Source organism: Canis lupus, chromosome 29 (assembly GCF_011100685.1).
Source record: "Canis lupus familiaris isolate Mischka breed German Shepherd chromosome 29, alternate assembly UU_Cfam_GSD_1.0, whole genome shotgun sequence".
Lineage (NCBI taxonomy): Eukaryota > Metazoa > Chordata > Mammalia > Carnivora > Canidae > Canis > Canis lupus.
In genome coordinates, this window is record NC_049250.1 from 14864084 (window position 1) to 14886372 (window position 22289).

A 22289-nucleotide genomic window follows, 5' to 3' on the forward strand; every position below is an offset into this window, starting at 1 on the left:
TATGTTACTAATAAAATTTCCATTTACACTTATGCATATTTGCAGTTTCCTACAGTCATAAAAGGAGGTATCTTATTCACAAAATATCCTAAGAGTCACGTATACACACACAAATGCAATCCACCCCTTCATACAACTCTTATTGTGCCCCCTGTGTGCACTAATTTCTGTTCTTCATGCTTATCATTTGACTTACCTCTAGTTACATAGGAGAGAAACAAGTAGGAGCCAGAATATGGCAGAGGCAGCAATTTCAACAAGGATAGTGACCCTACCACCTTATGCCACTACCATTCAACCTTCATCAGAAGGGCCTTCAAAAGTTAATGAGCAAAGAAACTGGAAATGCAATAAGTCTCTCTTCACATTACTACCCACTCTTTGCTATGAAATAGAAGACAAAGATCTAGGACTTTAAGATACTTTAAGATTATCTTCTGATGTGGCCCATGCATTTTTCAAGACACCCAGTTCTCAATCTGCCCAATGTGGAGAATCAACCTGTAGACTTCACTGAAAACCTAAGAAAACTTAGGTAGAGATTGCACGGCTAATGTTGGGCCAATTTTAGTTGTGCTAATTACTAACAAGAAATGGCATGAAACCTTGAAATACGCAAATGAATAAAAGTAATGTCTATTTGCATTAAGCCTACCTTGCAAGTGTTACTCCTCTGGAAGCAGCATGATGTTATTCTACAAGTGGGAAACTTGTATGCAGTGTTGTCTCTTTGCAAGATGACGCACATTTGGATTTCTCTTTTCAAGTAGCAACTCTGGAAGGTCCTTACCAGAGTTTATAATACACACCAGTGAAGATCCCTGGCTCTGGATGCAGCTTGCCAGAAGCTGAGTAGTATTCATTTTAAATACAATAATAACTTTGTGGACTAGACAGTATTCATGCAACTGAAAACAACATATGGTCTTCAATAAAATGAAAGGTACACTAGGAAAGGCCAGATCTGAAGAATATTTTTAAGAAGTGGGGATAGAATTAAATTTAACATGTCCTTTCCTAATACAAAAAAAAAAAAAGAAAAAAACAGCAAATTTTATCTGCTTTTTTTTTTATTATTATTCCAAGAAATTCATGAGGGGAAAATGTATGTGACTCTCCATTTTCCCACTCAAAAAGTAATGGTGAGAGCATTCTTTAAACTGCAAAAATAAAAGACTAATGGAATATTTAAGGGCTGCTAGGAGGTACGAGAACCCAACTCACTACAGGCAAGTGTAATGTTACCAACCCCTATCTGCCACTGGAAGTTCTGTATCTCTGACATCTCTAGCCTGTCACATGATCCATCTTAAGAACTTGAGAAATCATGCTTTAAAAATCACGCTTTTCATTTGTGTTGTACCCAATCCCAGACAGAGTTGTGGAAATCAGCACATACCATTTGCCTGGACGAGTAAACCTCTTTCACTTTCTTCCATCTGAAAATTCTATATAGTGTTTCTCAGTAGAAATCATTTACATTTAAGATGTAAAATGGAGCTGTGAAATGTAGTCATGGAAACCATGACAGTAGAGAAAAAAAGGGAGATTTGGGAATTTAGTGAGTGTTTTTGATTTTTCAAATACAATAGTCCCCTTAGCTAGCTCGGTTGTGCCATATGGTGAACTGTGTGTGGTAATTTTCTAAACTTGCAAATAGAATTCTGCAAAACATGATCAACTAAGCCACTGCACTTCAAGTGAGCCCAAATTCCACTCCTGCTCACTGTCCCCAGGGATAGCGGATGCCAACACTTTGCATACTACAAACAAACAAGTAACACCTAGTATTTAATTTTAAGAACCCTCAGAGAGAGATGCATGGGATAGGATGGAAATTCATTAAGGCCAATTTGGGAAGTAGAGAAATGGGTAATTTCAGAAGGCCATAGACCTCTTTCAAAACTCACTGCAGATCATCTCTCTGGAGCTCTAACCTGGCCTGAGATTCAGGACTTGCCCTCCTTCCACCATCCATGATCCATACTATTGCTAGTATTGTCTTCTAAACGTGAGCATTTTCTGTGTCTTTAAATGTAAGTCAGCTTTTTGTGTAAAGAAAATGATCACAAAATCTCCGTGGCATAACAAGGGGCATATATTATTTTCTCATGCACCCATGAGAAACTGCTGAGGCAGTTCTGCTTTGGCCGTAGGTCTGTGGGTTGGGGAGCAGCTCTGCTATAAGCATTTAACACTGGAGCAAGGTTGGAGGGCCAGCAGCTTCTCCAGCATGCCTTTTATGGCAATACCCAGGGGAGGACATCCAGCCATGCAAACACATTTTAAGCCTCTCCTTGCATCACATCTGCTAATATCTCATTGGCCAAGTAAATTACAGAGTCAAGCCCAATGTCAAGGAGAAGGAAGATATGGTTTCCCATGGAGGGAGGATGAGGAAATGAATATTTACTTAACAATCAACCAACTTAGTCAACCAACCAACGCAATCCACCCTTTGGTTCTCAAGTAGTCACTCTCTTCCCACATGCAAAACAAACTCATCCCATTACACTACTAAAAATCACTATCAGAGTCAAAATCCAGGACTACATCTGGTCAGAATGAAGGGTCAAAATCCAAAAAATCTACATGTGGTCTGAATGTGACTCCTTTTGACCCACTGACCTATGAACTAAAAACACAAGTTGTCTGTCCTCAAACACGCATTATACAATGATGAAACTTGGGTAAGATATTCACAACAAACAACTCCTGTTTTTTTAAAGTAATATATGATAGTCACTGTCCATAGCAATTCTGGAACCCTGAAGAGCAAATATTGTTCAGTCTTCAAACTGGGTAGGAAACTTAAATGATCGCTTGCTAACTGCCCTGGCCCCAAAGAGGGGCCAAAATTGATACATACTATAATGCAACTAGAAGGACTAGGAACAATAATGAATGATGTCTGTGCTCTCCCCTTAGGAGGCAGATGAGCCTTCCTGCACAAGCCTACTCATTGCAATCCTGTGTCTGTACAATCATGTGCATCAAGAAAAGGTGATTTGCTTCATCTTCGGCTAATCTGGAACCCACAAATAACAGAATCATGGTCATGGTACTTGATAAGACCTTGGCACTGCTCCCTGGTAGAAGCTCTCAGTCCACCGTTCTCCACAAACTTTGAGTTGGCTCTCCTAGAGGTCCTTCCTCTGCCATAATCCTGCTTGAGTTATTCTAAAGAAGGCATTTGAGGGCAGCCCAGGTGGCTCAGCGGTTTAGCACCGCCTTTGGCCCAGGGCCTGATCCTGGAGACCCGGTATTGAGTCCCACGTCAGGCTCCCTGCATGGAGCCTGCTTCTCCCTCTGCCTGTGTCTCTGCCTCACTCTCTCTGTCTCTCATGAATAAATAAATAAAATCTTTGTTTTTTTTTTTTAAAGAAAGCACTTGAAAATAAGCTTTTCTTGGTGGCTGAGCAGTGTCATGATTTTTTGAAGGAAGTGGTTTGATTTGGTTTGATTTTAGCTCAATTCCTGACTGTATAAAACTGGAAATCAAAGGGTCTTTTTATTTTTTAAGATCTTATTTATTTGTTAGAGAGAGAGAGAGAGAGAGAGAGAGAGAGAAAGAACAAGGAGTTGGAATGGCAGAGGAAGAGGGAGAGGCGGACTCCCCACTGAGCAGGGACCTAAACACACACACACACACACACACACACACACACACACACACGTGGGGCTAGATCCTAGGACCCTGGGATCATGACCCGAGCCAAATGCAGATGTTTAACCAAGGCACCCCACAAGGAGACTTTTTATATCTGTAACAGTCTCAGTGTCTTTCAGTCTAGGTTTGCCAATATAGGTCTCTCAAAAGCTTGGTTTATCTTCTATGTACTTAATTCAAGTTAAATCCAAGTGCGAAGAGCCACACCCCAAATTCTTTCCAAGGCATGTCTCCCTAGACCAACTGAATTATAGATACTTTGGATATATTAGCATTCTGTGAGACCTTAATTTTTCTAGAAGCCCTTTTGTCCAGCTCAGAGGATCTATCAAGCCACATTTTAATCTGTTGATATATCATTTTTTTCTGTTGATATATCTTAAGAAAGGATGTTAGATCCATTGTTGATCTGGTCTTTGTAATGACCACACTCAGTTTTTATTTAAACAAACAAATAAAAAAAACAAAAAACAAAAAAACCCCACCTTTTATTTTCCAAACCTGAGATTTCTGGGCTCTCTGAATTTCTTCCAAATCCTTCCAAACTAACCAGTTTTTACTGAGCTTACCTTTTTCCTGTAGCATTTTGCAAGCAATAGTTTTACATAATATTTTGTCATTCTATAACACAAATCACCATTTTTCAACTTCCTAAAACAGCTTCCTTACCACTCACTGAGTGATCCCAAAGCCAAAGCCATGCAAAATATTTGAGGTTTTTATGTGGGAGGCTCTCCTTTCCCTTACCAATTTATATATACTCAATTATTGTTACAACAATACTACATAACAATCCATCCCAATCATAAACATTTTTTCCCCATGTTTATGTATTTTCATGCTGACTACTGTTCAACTGATTCAAGTTCAGTTTAGAGTGGTGTCTCTATGTCAGGCTGTAACTTAGCTGGCCTTATTCCCACATGGCAACAGATCCATAGGAAGTGGAAGAGGCTAGTGTCAGGAAAGGAGTTCTACAGATCACTCACATTTCTGTGCATCTTGTACTTAGAGACACTGATTGCCTTTATTCTGCACTTTTCTTTCAAAGATGGATAGCAAACAGCCTTCAAAGATAGAAATAGGGTCGGGGCACCTGGCCCAGTTGGTTAGGTGTCTGCCTTCAGCTCAGGTCATGATCTCAGGGTCCTGGAATCAAGCTCCACATCTGGCTCCCTGCTGAGCAGGAAACCTGCTTCTCCCTCTTCCCCTGCCTGCTATTCCCTCTGCTTGTGCCCTCTCTCTCTCTCTCTCTCTCAAATAAATAAATAAAATCTAAAAAATAAAATAGAAATAGGGTCTCCCTCTGGAATAAAAAGCACACATGCTCATTGTCCTTTACAAAAAATTTGAGTTCCTTAAGCTCAGGCTTTTCACATGCAATGCAACTCACTGTGAGTGCAGATGTCAGCTGACCATCTTCATATCAGCCCACGGAAACTAGGGCTTGGGGAACCAACCCAAGAAAACACAGACCTTTGTTACTGTTAATGGTGTAATAAAGTTCTTTGTCTCTGACATAGAAGTTTCATGTCTCCTGGCAGCATCCATGAAACTTCAGCAGAATAATTTGTTACTTTGCAAATGAGGTAAAATATCTGTCTGACCTTTTTATAGTTTCTAACCATTAGAAGCAAAGCAAGTCACATAGCCAAACCCAATATCTATGGGGAGAGAAAGTATAACTCTCCCATGGAGATGGTGCAGAAGGGAAGGTAGGAAGGGAATATTTGCTGAGCAACAACCCAATGAACCATATCTACCATTGTATAAAATATCACGTCTTCTCATTTAGGATACATGGATTTTATTTAAATAATAATAATACACAAGTGCTGAATCTTAGTAGGATTGAGAAACAAGTAAAAATACCAATGGTTTCCCACCTCTGTAGTGTTTATCCTTTTCTATTTCTTATGGACACATAACCTTTCCTTCTCTATTTTAAAGATTTTCTTATTACTTCTCCCTTCTCCCATCAAAGTCTTTTCTTAGATCTTAACACCAGCTGGAGTTTTTAATATAGGTAGTATTTATGAAAGTCTTAAAAATAAAGAGAAAACTCTTAGAATGGCATTTCAGGGCTGGAGTTGAGTGTAAAGAAGCTGCTGGGACCTCCAGGGGTTCTCTAAAACCAAACTAGAGAGGTAGTAAATGTCATTCCTCTTAACACATCTGCCGCCATTTGGACTCTACTACAGCAGCAGGTATTATTAAAGACAGCATGGTGAAGAATGAGTTTAATTTAGTTTGGAGAGTATGCTATGATCTTATTTGCTCAAACCATGACTGTTAAGTCAACAGCTTTTGTAACAAATTAAGTCTATTTCCTTGAACTCATATAACTACAAGGGATTCATAAAACACTAGAAGCAAACTCATCCCTCATGGACAAGCTGTTCTGCAGTAGGAACTGGATAAGGACTCTCTACTAGGTTTCAGTAAAACAGGACACAAGACTTGCAAACCCATGACAGATTAGATTCTGGAATTAAAGTTGTGTGACTATTTCTGATTAATAGAGAAGGTAATTGAAACTCTAAGAATTTAAGCATTTGAATAAAATAAGGTTCTTGCAAAATTAGAATTGAAATCAAAGTTTGCAAACTAGTGTTTTATCTCTTATATCTTCAACCTACCTACCAATCACACACAGCCATATGCAAGAAATCCTGAAAACAAAACACACCAATCAAATCCTCAGCTCTTGCACAATATTTTTTTAAATATTGTGTGGACTTATTATTATTATCTCAATATTTGCTTACATTTCTTTCTCACTAAGTAGGTATTATATTGAAAGCTGATGATTTTAAAAGGAAATGGACTTTTCTAGATCCTATGGACACCAATATATTACCCAATGTCTAAAATTAGTCTCCACCTTACCTAAGACTCTCATTTATTCGAAGGCATCTTCCCAAATTGAACAAGAAAAGTAAAGTCATCTGGTTTTTGCACTCATCTTTAAAGGTGTAATGGACAGGGGGTGCCTGGATGGCACAGTGGTTGAGCCTTTGGCTCAGGGCATGATCCCAGGGTCCTGGGATCGAGTCCCGTATCAGGTTCCCCGCAGGTAGCCTGCTTCTCCCTCTGCCTATGTCTCTGCCTCTCTCTGTGTGTCTCTCATGAATAAATAAATAAATAAATAAATAAATAAATAAATAAATAAATATTTTTTTGAAAAAATAAGTGTAATGGACAGAGTAAAGAATGATGAGAGCATAGTAGGTGAGTTCGTGGCAAGTGTCCTATAGCGGAAAACAACAGGCCAAAGAGTTAAATAGGACCTAAGCTGTGGGATTCTTTCAATGCTAGGTTGGCAAGTTTAGATTTTGCTTCACAAACTTTTTAGAAGCAAAAAAAAAAAAAAATGACACTATCTACATTTTAGGGAGAACTCTTTGGAGCAGAATGAGGAATGGCTCAGAAAGAGCCAACCCTGGAGGTCAGAACAGTTAGAAAATAATGACTGAGCCCTTGAAAAGAACTTACCAAGGTCCTGAGTAGGTGGGTCTAAGTGTAGAAGGAATATTACTGACCTCAACCTGATTAAACTTGGTGACTGATTTTATAATTCTGTAAATTCTAATAAAATTATTAAAATACCTAGAGGTGATGAAGCATCAATAATGAGCATTTTATTTTTTAATAAAATATGAAAAATATAGAGAAAATACTGTGAGTATTTTCACCTAATACCAGCTTTAGAAATAAAATGCTACAAGGATGCCTTGGTGGCTCAGTAGTTGAGTGTCTGCCTTCGGCTCAGGTTGTGATGTGGGAGTCCTGGAATCAAGTCCCATATTGGGCTCCTTGAGGGAAGACTGCTTCTTCCTCTTCCTAGGTCTCTGCCTCTCTGTGTGTGTCTCTCATGAATAAATAAAGAGAATCTTTAAAAAAAAAAAAAAAAGAAAGAAAATGCTACAAATATAAATAAAATCCATAATATGCTCTTCCCAAAACCCAATTCTTCCCTCCTGCCAAGAGGCTAACTCCTAAATTTAGTATTTATCCAATCCAATACTAAATTTAGTATTCTCTTTTTCCTATTCCTTTTATCCCTTTCCTTGTCTACTGTCACCACTATTTTTGCTCAATGAGGCTATATTCACTTGCTAAACCACAACTTTAACTATTTGGTTGTAGTATGTCTACATTCTTGAGGAGTTTTCTAACTGACCTCCTTCTCTATACATTGGGCTCTCTCACTATGGTCATAGCAATCCTCTTTTCCACATGTCATAAAGCTACATACGTTTTCCAATTTACTTCTCAAACATGTGTTACAAACCAATTATGTGCCAGCTACTCTGCTAGGCACTAGAAATACAAAAGGCATTGTGATCACTTAGTAGATTATTTGCTGAATAAGACAATAATGGACTCTATTTCTACCCTTAAAAGCACAGAAAGACACAACAACTCTTTGATAAGTGACACTGGTCACAGAAATAAAGGGCTATGGGAATGCAAGCCCAGAAATCCCTTCAAGGTACTCCCCTTATTTATCCCATGTTATATCAGAATCTTGTCACTTAATCTGATGAGTTGGCAATAAACATTTGCAGATTTCTCATAATCTTTGCAGTCTATCTATAAAATATCAGGTCACCTTATTACCCCCAATATTTCTCCAATTGGTCCTCAAGTATGTTTAAAAAACTGCCCAAGAATACAGAACCAGAAAAGACAGAGGTATGCCTATCTGAAAGCTACCAATCCTTTAGGAAAATATTATGATAGTAAAAGTAAGTTTTGGTGTCATTAGCAATCAATTATTGGCAAAACAGTAGTGATAACAATAATAACAGCATAGTGCCAGAAAATGGGACAGCCTGGGCAGTAAGAAGAATGATCTTTGGTGAAGACACATTGTCAAAGGCAAGTGCAGGGACTTTACTTCTAGCATCCTTCATCCATTTCACAGACTACTAAGAATAGGGTAAGGATTCACCTTCAGTATACTTGTCACACCATGCTGTGGTTTCATATCGCCTGAGGCAGCAGCCCTCGGTTGCTGTTTGTGTTAGTAACAGAAGAGTCATTTCCATGGTTCCCTTATGGTTTCTAGAGACAATTATATATATTTTTAAAGCTTGGCTGATTTTATTCATGGAATCCACCCAATAGTTGACTCATTACAAGTGGCATAAGTCCATATTTTGTAATGTATATCAACATCTCACAGTTATGAAGTATTACATTCTAGAGTAGAAAGGTCTTTTAAAAATGATATGCATCTACAGCATTCCTGCTCAGAGTACCCATCTGTAGGCTCCTGTTGCTGATGGGAACCAGGACAGCCTTATTGGCCCTTGCTGGCCACAGCCTCACAGAGGTCCCCAGGACATTACAGAGGCAGAATGGCAAATGATCTCATCTCACCTTAGGTACCAGTGCCAGTGGATGGGAGAAGCTGCAGAGAACAATAGTCTAGATGGAGGGGAGGGACTTAGAGATTCTCAGGAAATACAGTCTATTCTTTAGTGTTCTTTAGGACAGAATGATCGACCCCCTTTATGAACCATCCTCCCAAAAAATTTCCATGAAAGGTATAATATGTGAGCTGGATTTTTAAGGAAAAATAAGAATTCACCAGGTGGGAAAGTGGGTGAGGGCTTAGCAGATGCAAAAACATTAAGGGATTGGAATATTCTCAGCCTGTATCAAGATGAGTCATGAGGTACACATGCATTTTTATGAGAGATCACGCCATTTACCAGTTTGTGTAGGGCTTTTTCTTAAATGTTATAATCAGGATTATGTTTTAAATTCTTAAAAAGGCTATTTTGGAAGTGATATTTTATTATATAGATAGGTCCCACTTTATTTAAGCATTCATTTACTCTTGGGCATTTAGGTTTTTTTCCAACCTTTTTATATCATAAGCAAGGCTATAAAGAATATCAGTGTATGAATTTCCATCTGATTTTCTGATAATATAGTTAGTATATATTCCCAGAAGTAGAAATGTTCAGCAAAAGGGAATGGAAATACTTCCATTCTAGATATATACTGACAAACTGTTTTCCAGAAAAGTTGTGTCATCTGACTTTCCATCCAGCTATATAAGACAGTGCTTATTTCACCAAATCACTTCCACTAAGGGCTATTAATTTCATCAAGACTTGAGGTAAACTAGTGTCATTGTTTGAATTTATATTTCTTTGAACAATTTCATCCTAAAGCAAAATCATCATTTGTTCTCTGTGCATAGTACCACCCTCTTCTTTTGGAAAAATTGCTCTGACAGGGAGAATATCAATTTCTATATTGCTTCCATCTACATAATCTAGGGAGTGGAAGGAGTACTGCCTAACATTTTGACCTGGTTTAACTGGAGGAGAGGGGGAGGATGGAGGATGAGAGCCCTTAATTTCAGAACCCCCACCTAGTGTTGGAATAACTAACAGTTGCTGCCTCTGTTGTTTGGTAAGTTCCTGTGCGTGATCTGGAAGTAGAAGGATGAGAAAAGGAGAATTGACATTGCTCTGCATAATAATGTAATGCTCTACATTGTCTGTAGGGAAAATTTCCTCCCGTTTTCTGGCAGGTACTACTGCCTTTGGTGTGTGTGTGTGTGTGAGAGAGAGAGAGAGAGAGAGAGAGAGAGCACTCTTCATAATTATATAAGTCAGAATTCACATGGTTGCATGTGACAGAAACTGAACTCAAAATAGCTAAAACAATAATAGGCATTGGTTGCTATCAGTAATTGAAATTTAGAAGTTCCATACAGGAAATAAAATGATGAGCACAAGCCCTGTCATTTATTCACTCTTTGTTTAGGCTTTATTTTCCTCTAGACTGGCTTTATTCTCACACAGGCTATCTTTATGCACTGGCCCACATAACCTTCACCAGCTCCAGACATTATGGACGCTTAGTATCCAAGGTATCAAAAATAGAGCATGTCTTTTCCCCAATCATTTCAGCAAAAATCAGAGAAGACTTTGATCAGCCCATCTGAGAATATTTACTCATTTTTGCACCAATCATCAAAGCCAGGAGCTAGGGAATAGCTGAACCATCTAGGCTATGAATGGAAGGATTATGGTCCCCTCAAATGTTGGGACAGTGTATATTAGGAGATGTTTAACAACTGACTCTCTAAGGTAAGAGAAAAGCCCACTTGTAGCAATTCCTGATTTCTACTGTGTAAACGCTCCCCCATGACTGGTTACAAGCTACCAATAAGACATCTCTGAAGGAATAGTGGGAGGAAGTACACACAGTTACCTCTCTCTCCCTGTCACTGGCCCAAAAAAGAATTCCCAAGCAAAAGTACCAGATCCCATAAAAATTGTCCTGCTAAATCTCCAATCCCACTCTATAAATGCTTCGTATACTACATACACATCAAGCTATTTATTAGTCTAACTATTATCAGTTAGACTGATAAATTAGACTTCGGAAAATTTCATCCCAGGAAGTATCCTGATATGGAGAATCAGAACCAGAAGATAGCTAACCCCTATGACAGAGAACAGAATTTTCCTAAACTGAGTGGCAGGTGGTCACAATAGGAACCAAAGAAGAGACTCTCAAGAAAAGGTAGAGGGTAAGGTGGGCTTCAAGACAAAGAAATAATCGACCATGATGACTAAGAAAGATTTTGAAGTTTTCCCTCTTAGGTTTTGGGAATAGTCATTTTTAGTCATTTGATTTAAGGGTTTTTTCTACGTGAAATATTTATACCTATTCCTGAACCCTGAGAGTACCGTCACCCATCCACAGTGGCCAACATCACAAGGTAAGCCACCAATTGAAGGAGGAAAGTAGGCCCAGGGTTTTGGGGGGCAGCATCAAAGTAAGAAGACATCTGAAGCAGAGCTGAGAGGAATGAGAGATTGGAAGTATTGTAGATACATAATGAACCATGGAAGGACTAGAGAGCAGATGAGACAAAATTCTCCTTTCCCTCCAAAATACACTAAAGAAAGGTTACCCTTGGAAAGGATATATTTTAATTTTACATGTGAATTCCCAGTCTATGCCCTTAGCTCATTTTTTTTCCTGTTGTACTTTTAGTACTTTTACTTTGATATATGCCATAGTTCAGGTCTCTAGACATCTCTGAGATGAGGAGTTGTACCAAAGTGACTTCTTAGGAAATATTCCTAGGAAAAAGTTATAAGACAGGAAGGGGAGGGCAACCAAAGAACTATGTGGTATCAGATAAAGTCCCATGGAGGAAAACTTTGGCATAACTCCCCAGGAAAACTCTGGGGACAATAGAGATCATACCTCTAAATTGTCCTGATTAGGGGACAAGAGAAATTTTACCCTCCATCCTTGGCTAAAGACTATCTCAGAGTAGGGGCGGGCCCGGGGAGTGGGGCGACAGGCAAGTGGGCTAAGAGAAGTCTCCAAACAAGAACTGCAGGTACCAGTATTTAGAAGGGAAAGCGTACCAGAAGCCAGTGGGACAAAAACAGTAAAGGATCCTAGGGAATATGAGTAAAGCACCAACAGTATTTGCTATAAGTTACTGCATGTGTACTTCATACATTAATGATGTTAACTTGTGTCATACTTATTAGAATATATATCTTCCCAAGAACACCATTGGATTTTTTTTTTTAAAGATTTTATTTACTCATGAGAGACACAGAGAGAGAGGCAGAGACATACAAAGAGGGAGAAGCAGGCTTCCCGCTGGGAGCCCAATGCGGGGCTTGATCCCAGAATCCTGGGATCATGACCTGAGCCAAAGGCAGACGCTCAACCACTGAGCCACCATTGGCATCCCACCATTGGATTTTTAATTCTGGTTTTGTTATTTCTTGATGTACAAATCTATTCAGTGTTTATGTAGAAGAATTTTAATTTTTAATTATAATTTCTTTGAAAAGAAGGGACAACATTAATCTTGCTCATCAGTATCTACCAAAAGGCCTAATGCATAATAGAAGATGAATTAATATTGGAATTATATTGTACACAGAGTTTTGCGTATTCAGTATTTTCCAGTTTGGGAAACTGTTGTTAAAATCCTATCATTTTTCTCACATTTTAAACTGTTGCTCATGAGAGTTCCATTTCAGTGTAGGATGTAGAAAGATACAAGAGACTATCACTCTATCACTCTACCTTAAACACAAGAAATATCTAGCTAGTCTACAAAACCATAAATTTTCTTAAGCTCATCAGCAGGCTGAGATCACAAGATAGACTGTTGCTAAGAGTAACAGCAAAAAGGGGATCCCTGGGTGGCTCAGCGGTTTAGCGCCTGCCTTTGGCCCAGGGCGCGATCCTGGAGTCCTGGAATCGAGTCCCACATCGGGCTCCTGGCGTGGAGCCTGCTTCTCCCTCCTCCTGTGTCTCTGCCTCTCTCTCTCTATGTCTATCATAAAAAAAAAAGAAAAAAAGAAAAAATCTTGACCTCAAAAAAAAAAAAAAAAGTAACAGCGAAACTTCGCTTCTGAAGGGGAGGAAATACTTTTGAGTGCAGGATCTTGCTCAGATACAAAGCTGTGCTACAATTGGTTAAGACTGATGCAGGAGCTGGCACCAGGATGCCCACCACAAGCCTCACATTAGGTTACAAGTAGAGTCAATTTTCCAGGGAATGAAGAGAAAAAAAAAAAAGAGAGAGAGAGAGAGAGACATCTATATGCTGCAGATATACACGATCTGCTGAAAGGTAAGGGCAGGATAGGAATACTGAGAAAAATACACAACTCCACACCAAGCACAGCAGAGAAGTAGCTCACTGATGAAGGAAAAGAAAGGCTATACCCACTGAAGGCAGTGATAGCAGCAGATCTCAAACCCAACTCAAGTACAGACCAGATCGAATCAAAGACCTTACTAGCAACTTGAAAGGAAAAGAGGCTTGCCCATTTCTACGCAAGAACAATACTTATCTACTCTCTGCTCTTATACATGCAGTATCCAGCATTCTATAAAAAATTATGAGACACATATAAAATCACGGGGGGAGGAAAATCAGTGTATTGTCAGAAGATAAAACAAATAAAAGAAACCCAGAGATGCCCCAGATAACACACAAGGACACTATATAACTATGATTATTAATATGTTCAAGAGCCAAATGGAAAATATGGACAACATGTGTGAACACATGGGGAATTCTGCAGGGAAATGGAAACAATAATTAAAAATCAAAAGGAACTGCTATAAACAAAGATTATGCCACAATAGAACTTTGGCATACATACAGAAAAAAAATGGATAGAACTGAACAGAGAAATAAACAAATTTATAATTAAAATTAGAGATTTCAATACTTCCCTCTCAGTAGTCAATAAATAGAACAAGTAGAAAATCAGTAAAGATATTGGAGACTTGAACATTACCAAAGAAACTGACTTAATTGACATTTATAGAACACTCTATTCATCCCCAAACAATACATTCTAAGGGCACATGAAACATTTACCTAGACAGGCCATGTTATCAGATAAAAACAAACCTCAATAATATGAAGGGAGGGACGCCTGGATGGCTCAGAGGTTAAGCATCTGCCTTTGGCTCAGGGTGTGATCCTGGGATCCAGATGGAGTCCCGCATTGGGCTCCCCACAGGGAACCTGCTTCTCCCTCTGCCTGTGTCTCTGCCTCTCTCTCTCTCTCTCTCTTTCTGTCTCTCTCATGAATAAATTAATAAAATATTTAAAAAATAATATGAAAGGAATGAAATCATAAAATATGTGTTATCTGACCACAGTGGAATTCACCAGAAATCTGTGAAATCTCCTCACATATTTAAGAGTAAATGATACATTTCTAAATAGCCCACAAGTTTAAGGGGAAAAAATAAAATTATAAAATATTTTAACTTGAATGCAAGGAAAACACAACATATCAATATTTATCAGATGCAATAAAATGGTACTTAGAGGAAAACTTATATCATTAAACACTTGCATTAAAAAAGAAGAAAGAAAGAAATGACCTAAGGTTTTACCTTAAGAAATTAGAAAAAGAAAAAAAATTAAAATGAAACCTGCAGTAAGCAGATCAAAAAAAATGATAAAGGTAATTTCTAATGAAATGGAAAACTGAAAAAACAATAAAGATCAATGTACTCCAAGGCTAATTCTTTGAAAAGATCAATAAATTTGATACATCTCCCACCAAACTTGATCAGAAAGAATGAATATTGGAAAATGAGGGGAGATGGTTTTGTTGGGCTGAGGAAAAGACTTGAATTAGCAATATCATAAAGAAAAAGGAGGGCATCACTACACTCCCTACATTTTAAAGGATAAGGAATATCACAAATAATGGTATGCCAATAAGTTTAAGAATCTAGGTGAAAGGTACAAAATCCAGGAAAGGCACAAATAAGCAAAACTTATTCAATAAGAAATAACCTGAGTAGTGGTTCAACACTTTCCCACAAAGAAAATCCCAAGACAATTTGACTTCACTGGTGAATTACCAAATATTTAAGTAAGAAATAATACCAATCATTCCAAACTTTTACAGAAACTAGGTAAGGAGAAAATACTTTCCAACTTAATTTAATGAAGCATTTATTACTTTGATTTCAAAATTAAAAAAAAAAACATTAAAAGAACAAAGCTCAGCCAATGCACCTGGGAGTCCCCCCAGATCTGTCTCTTGCTTCAACAGTGTTTGGACAGAACAGACCGAGAGACACCCCATCTAGGGTATCTCCAACCTTTTTCCTAATCTTAACCTTCAGAGCCATCTTCCCAGCCACCTTCTGCCTCCAGGACCAGCCAACACCCTATTCTGGGCTTAGCTCCTTATTATCCATCAACCATAAGCTCCCAGATACATCAGAATTATTCCACAGAGGTGGAGGCAGCCGTCCAGCACCTGGTCCACATCCATCTGTGGGTCTCCTACACCTATCTCTCTCTGGGCTTCTATTTCCATTGCAATGGTGTGGCTCTGGAGGGCGTGGGCCACTTCCTCCTCAAATTGGCTAAGGAAAAGTGTAAGGGCACTTTGCACTCCTGAAGGTGCAAAACCAGCACAGCATGGACACCCTCTTCCAGGGCATGCAGAAACCCTCCCAAGATGAATGGCATAAAACCCTGGACACCATGGAAGCTGCCATGGTTCAGGAGAAGATTCTGAACCCACGCCTTTTGGATGTGCATGCCCTGGGTTCTGCGCCACAGACTACCAGCTCTCAGACATCCTGGAGATCCACTTCCGGAATGAGGAGGTGAAACTCATCAAGAAGAGGGGTAACTACCTTACAAACCTCTCCAAGGTGGCTGGCTCCCAGGCTGGGTTGGGTAAGGATCTCTTCCAAAGGCTCACCCTCAGGACGCCTGGTGGCTCAGTGGTTGAGCATCTGCCTTCAGCTCAGGTTGTGGTCCCCAGGGTCCTGGGATCCAGTCCCACCTTGGGCTGCCTGCAGGGAGCCTGCTTCTCCCTTTGCTTGTGTCTCTGCCTCTCTGTGTGTCTCTCATGAATAAATAAATAAAATCTTAAAAAGAAAGAAATAAGAAAGAAATAAGAAGAGAGAAAGAAAGAAAGAAAGAAAGAAAGAAAGAAAGAAAGAAGAAAGAAAGAAAGAAAGAAAGAAAGAAAGAAAGAAAGAAAGAAAGAAAAAAAGAAAGACTCACCCTCAATCCTCAATCATGACTAGGAGCCTCTGAAGGCTAGCAGCCTTGGAGCGCTCCTCTGGGATTCCCCCTGGTGCTAGGGGCTTATGCCTGAGCCTCTCCCTGCAGCCACTGCGCAGCTTTTTAACACCTTGGAGCCCTCTCCCAAGCTGTGGACCAAATGGAAACTATAAAGCTTTTTGCAGAAACAAACAAAAACCACAAAACAAAACAACAACAAAAACACAAAGCTCAGATGAAAATCCGTAACAAACACAGACACAAAAATCCTTAAAAAGAATTAGCAAACTTAATTTAGTAATAATTTAGTAAGATAGATACATAGATAGATACATAGATAGACAGATAGATATCACAACCATCATTTACCCTGGATCTGAAAGTTTTTCAACATTTGGAAACCAATCAACATAATTCACTATATCACTATATCAAAAGACTAAAACAAAAGCAAATGATCATCTCAGGAGATGCAGAGAAAGTATTTGCCAAAGTTTAACAACAATTCTTGAAAAGCATCTTTTAGCAAACTAGTAATAGAAGAGAACTTTTTCATTTTGATAAGGGGCATAATTATGGGTTGAATTATAACCCCCCCCCAAAAAAACATGTTGAATATACCTATATACCTAGTGCCTCAGAATGAGACCTCATTTGGAAATAGGGTGTTTGCACATGTAGTTGAGTAAAGCTGAGGTCTTTAGAGTAGCCCTTAATTCAATATGACTTGTGTCTTCATAAAATTGAGAAATTCAGACACAGAAACAGATATGAATAGAAAGAAGACTGTGTGAAGAGATGCAGAAAGTGCCATGTAAAGGATTGAAAAAATGTACTTATAAGCCAGGAAATGCCAAAGATTGCTGGCAACCCTTAGAGGCTAAGAGAGGGGCATGGAACAGATTCTCATTCACAGTTCTCAGAAGGAGCCAACATTGCCTGCACCTTGATTTCAGACTTCTAGCCATCAGAGTAGTGAGACCATAAATTTCTGTTATTTGAAGTCATCCAATTTGTGGTACATTATGGTGGCCCTAGGAAGTTAATACAGGCAGGTAGCTTTTAAAAGAAAAATAGCAATAACAAAAATATCATTAACATCACACTTATGGTGAAAAACTGAATGCCTCCCTACAAAGAGCAAAAACAATACAAGGATTGGGTGCCTGGGTGGCTCAGTCGGTTAAGCATCTAACTCTTCATTTTGGCTCAGGTCATGGTCTCAGAGTCATGAGATCAAGCCCAAAAACGGGCTCCATGCTGAACATGGAACCCACCTAAGATTCTATCTCTCCCTTGGCCCTCCACTCATCTCTCTTTCTCTAAAATAAATAAATAAATAAATAAATAAATAAATAAATAAATCAAACAAGACAAAGATAAAACTTCTGCTTAATAGTGGACTGGAGGTCCTGGCCACTGCAGGAAAAATATAAATAAAATACACAGAGAATGGAAATGAAGCAATAAAGCTGTCTTTATTAGCATATACATTGGTTTCATCTACAGAAACAATCCCAAAGAACCTCAATAAAACCAAAAAACTGCTATATCTGATAAGTAAATTTAGCATCATTACAAGACACGCAAAGTAAATATACAAAAAAATTGCATTTCTATATATTAGCAGTAAACAATTGGAAATTGAAAAAAGCCTGTCACTTCCAAAAGGGTCAAAAAGCATGAAATATTCAGGGATAAACCCAGCAGAATATGTTCAAAGTTTTTATAAAATATATAATGGGGGGCAGCCCCGGTGGCTCAGTGGTTTAGCGCCTGCCTTCAGCCCAGGGCCTGATCCTGGAGACCTGGGATCGAGTGCCACGTCGGGCTCCCTGAATGGAGCCTGCTTCTCCCTCTGCCTGCCTGTGTCTCTGCCTCTCTCTCTCTCTGTGTCTCTCATGAATAAATTAAAAAAAATATTTAAAAAAATAAAGTAAAATAAAATAAAATATATAATGGTATTTATATAAAATATATAAATGGTAATATATATTTATATATCAAATATATATTATATACAATTATAAATATTTATTTATAAATATATAATAAATATTTATATAATATATTAATATATAGTTATATAAATAAATATCTATATATAATATAATATATGTTAATATATAATCCTATAAATATATAATATATGTTAATATAATTGTATATGAATATGAAATATACATAATAATATAAATGGATAACATATATCAAATGATTTTTGACAAAGGTACCAAGATAATTTAATGGAGAGAAAAGATCTTCTTTTCAAGAAATAGTTCTGAAAGAACTGCATGTTATAATTAAAAAAAGAAAAGAACTTCAACTCTTCCATTGCATCATATATATAAATTAACTCAAAATGGGTCATAGAACTACACGAAAATATTAAAACTATAAAACTTCCAGAAAGAATATATGAGACAAAGTCTGTGACCTTGATATAGAAAGATTTCTTGGAAAAGATACAAAAGCACAAATCATAAAGCAAAATATTAATAAATTGGACTTTATCAAAATCAAGAACTTTCGCTCTCTTAAAGTACTATTAAGTAACAGAAAAGACAAATCACAAACTGGGAGAATCTATTTGCAAAATAATCTGATAAGTGATTTCTATCCAGAATATACAAAGAACTCCTACAACTCAATAAAAAGAAAACAAATCATTAAAAAAATGACAACAGATTTGGACACTTTACTGAAGAAAATGCATGACTGACAAATAGGCACATGCAAAGAAGTTCAACATTAGTAGTCATTTGGGAAGGCAAATTAAGATCCCAAGTGCTTGGGACAGGGTGGGCCTGGGTTGCCCAAACCTTGGATATTCCAAAGAAAGTCCTGTGTTTTCGACTGACCCCTGGAATATTCCATGGATATTCTTCCTGCCTCCTGACAGTGTTTTTGTATGTCTGAGCCCTTGAGTCATGCTACATTTATGTTGGAAACCTATTTTTTACGCCCAAGGCCTTGGATCACACTGTTCCAATTTGACCAGGCAAGCTTATCCTGACAAAGCAATTTGTAGGGAACACCTGGTTTTGCTGGAGGGAGAGGGAGGCCCTGAATGAGGGTATCTGAGGTCACACAAGTGCAGCCTACCTACATTACTGAATCCCCAGTAAAAGTCTAGGCACCAAGGCTCCAGTAAGCTTAGCTGGCAACATTTCGCACATGTCATATGTCATTGCTGGAAGAATTAAGGCATGTTCCCTGGAGTGTGCACCTGGAAGCTTACACTTGCTATCCCCTGTACTTAACCCCATGTACTTTTTCCCTTTGCTAACTTTAGTGTACATTCTTTCACTGTAATAAGTTATAACCATGAATATAACAGCTTTTTTTGAGTCCTATAAAGTTCCTCTTGCAAAACACCAAGCCTAAGGGTGGTATCGCCACCCCTCCCACTCACCGCTGGCTGATGCAATGAAACAATATTACATACCGACTTGAATGGATGAAATGAAAAAGATTGACATGTCAATTGACAATCTACAATTTGGCAAGGATTGAAAGCACCTGGAACTTTCTAGATTGCTCGTGGGGATGCAAAATTATACAGCTTCTTTGGAAACAACTTGGCAGTTTTTCATAAAGTGAAATACACTTATCATATGACCCAGCAATCCTATTCCTAGATATATTAACAAAGACATGAAAGTATATGTCCACACAAAGACATGAATGCCAGTGTCTTTGTCAGCCTTATCCATAATTGCCAAAAATGTCAAATATTCAATGCCTGGTAGATGGACAGATGAATTGGGGAACATCCATAGAATAGAATAGAATAGAATAGAATAGAATAGAATAGCATAGAATAGAACAATAAAAAGGAACAAATTACCAATATATGCAACAGCATAGATGAATCTCAAACACATTATGTTATATGAAAGGGGAAAGACAAAGAAAACTATATACTCAATTTATCTGACATTTGGTAAAAAAAAAAAAAAAAAAAAAAGCAAAACTATAGAGACAGACATCAGATCAGTGGTCATGGGGGGCTGGAATTAGTAAAGGGGAGATTGCAAAGGGGGATGAAGGAAATTGGGGTAATTATTACATGACTGTATATATTTGCCAAAACCAAAAGCATCTTACAGGTCTAAAATTAATCCATGGGGAATATGTCTGATAAAATGCATTTTCTGACCAAAGAAATCAAACCATGATACATGAGAACTAAGTACATATTCAAGTAAGATGTTCAGGGATAGAAACTCTTGCCTGAGTTCTGTATGCCTAGCACAGTGTACTTAATAAATGCTAATAACTTGAAAAGTCTCTCGTAAATCATGCAAAATATTCCACCAAAAAAATTTGTCTTGCTTAATTTAATCATTTCCCTATTGTTGGACATGTCAGTAGTTTATTATAAGTGGTGTCACAAGAACATAGTTATATGGCTTTTTCCTATCTTTTCTTAAGTTATTTTTATATAGCTTTTATTTTTTATTTTATTTCATTTTATTTTTTTGTGTTACAGAGATTGTAGAATCCCTTGGATTTCTACCTTTTTATCTATTTTACTAATTTCCTTGAAAAAACAAGAACTTAAATTTCTCTGGAACTTATTAAGTTAAAACCTAATTTTTTTTTTCTCTATCATTGCTTTCAACTTAGAATGCCATTTTCATCCACATATTTGAGCTAAAATCTTCTTTGCTCCATATCTGTTTTGTGATCTTTAAGGACTGGGTTAAAATTTAGCACAATTACACTGCTACCACTGTTACACTATTGTAACATTTACATACTGCTTTGTAATGATCTGTTTGTCTGACTTTCTCCTGGTATGGTGAGATTCTCATGAGAAGAAACCATTGTTTATTATCCATCCTCCGTTGCTCCCATCTCTACAGTGTTTGGCGCATAGTAGGGACTTGAGAAGGGGATCTCTGTAAGGGTCTGGACAGCTAGGCCCTATTTCCTGTCCTACCCAGCCCCCAACTCCACTTCCACTGTGTGAACACGGGCCTATTCATTCCTCTTTTCCATACAAGAGCAACCCCTGTTTTTCAATGTCTTGTGGTATAACCCTAAAAGAATAAAGCAAATCTCACCAGAGAAGCACTTGAGTTGTGCACATTTCTTTCTTCTTTGCCTCTCATGACATTGGGAGGCTTCATTAAATTATCTGTAGTGAAGGAGTTTCCTTTGCTGTAAGCTAGCATAGCCAGACAGTATAGGTCACAGGCTCTCTGGAAACAGAATTCCTGGGATGAGAGGTGAGTTTTGCCACTTACTAGTCACTAGTAAGTTACTTATACTTACTAGTTTTGGAAAGTTAGTGCCTTTCCCTATAAAACAGGAAAAGTGCAGTTTTGATAGGATCATTTTTTTAAAAATATTTTATTTATTTATTTGATAGAGAGAGCACGCACAACCAAGAGAAGCAGCAGCAGGAGAGGGAGAAGCAGACTCTCCGCTGAGCAGAGAGCCCAACTTGGGGCTCGACCCTAGGACCATGACTTGGAGCTGAAGGCAGAGCCTAACTGAGCTGCCCAGGTGCCCCTGATAGGGTCATTTTGAAGATTGCTGAGATAAAGTATATTAAGACCCCAGCAGCTCCGAGCACACAGGAAAGCACAGTACAGACGAGATCTCCCTCATTAACTATGTTCTCCACTATCCCCCCTTTCCTACTAAAGCTCCCAGCAGGTTGTTTCACGCCCGCTAGCACTCTGGGAAGGCGGCTGGCCTGTGGCAATGTGGAAACGCATGTGTCCTGTGCATTGGTCTCGCTGGCAGGGCAAAGACCACTCCCTTGGGTCTCTGGCCACGATCTGAATGAGGGGCTGCCCTGAATCCCCTCTATGTCCTGCAGTTCTGGGATTATCCCGTTAGGCCTCCGTGATTGATGGAAGAGCCTTCACAGCAGGCTTTGCTCTTGTGCTCTGTTTACACAGATGAACCATTATTTTTCATCTCAATTCTGTCATCAGGGTCCCTCAATCATCACTTGGTGCTTCTTGCCTCTTATGTATGTGATGAAAGGTCTGAAAGCCTGGAGACCACCCTTGTTCTGGCTTC

The 22289-nt window shown here is 38.4% G+C and overlaps 1 pseudogene; it reads left to right on the forward strand.

The window, feature by feature from the left end:
• Window positions 1-8134: 8134 nt before the first annotated feature.
• On the forward strand, window positions 8135-22063 carry LOC106558002 (annotated as a pseudogene).
• The last annotated feature ends 226 nt before the right edge of the window (window positions 22064-22289 follow it).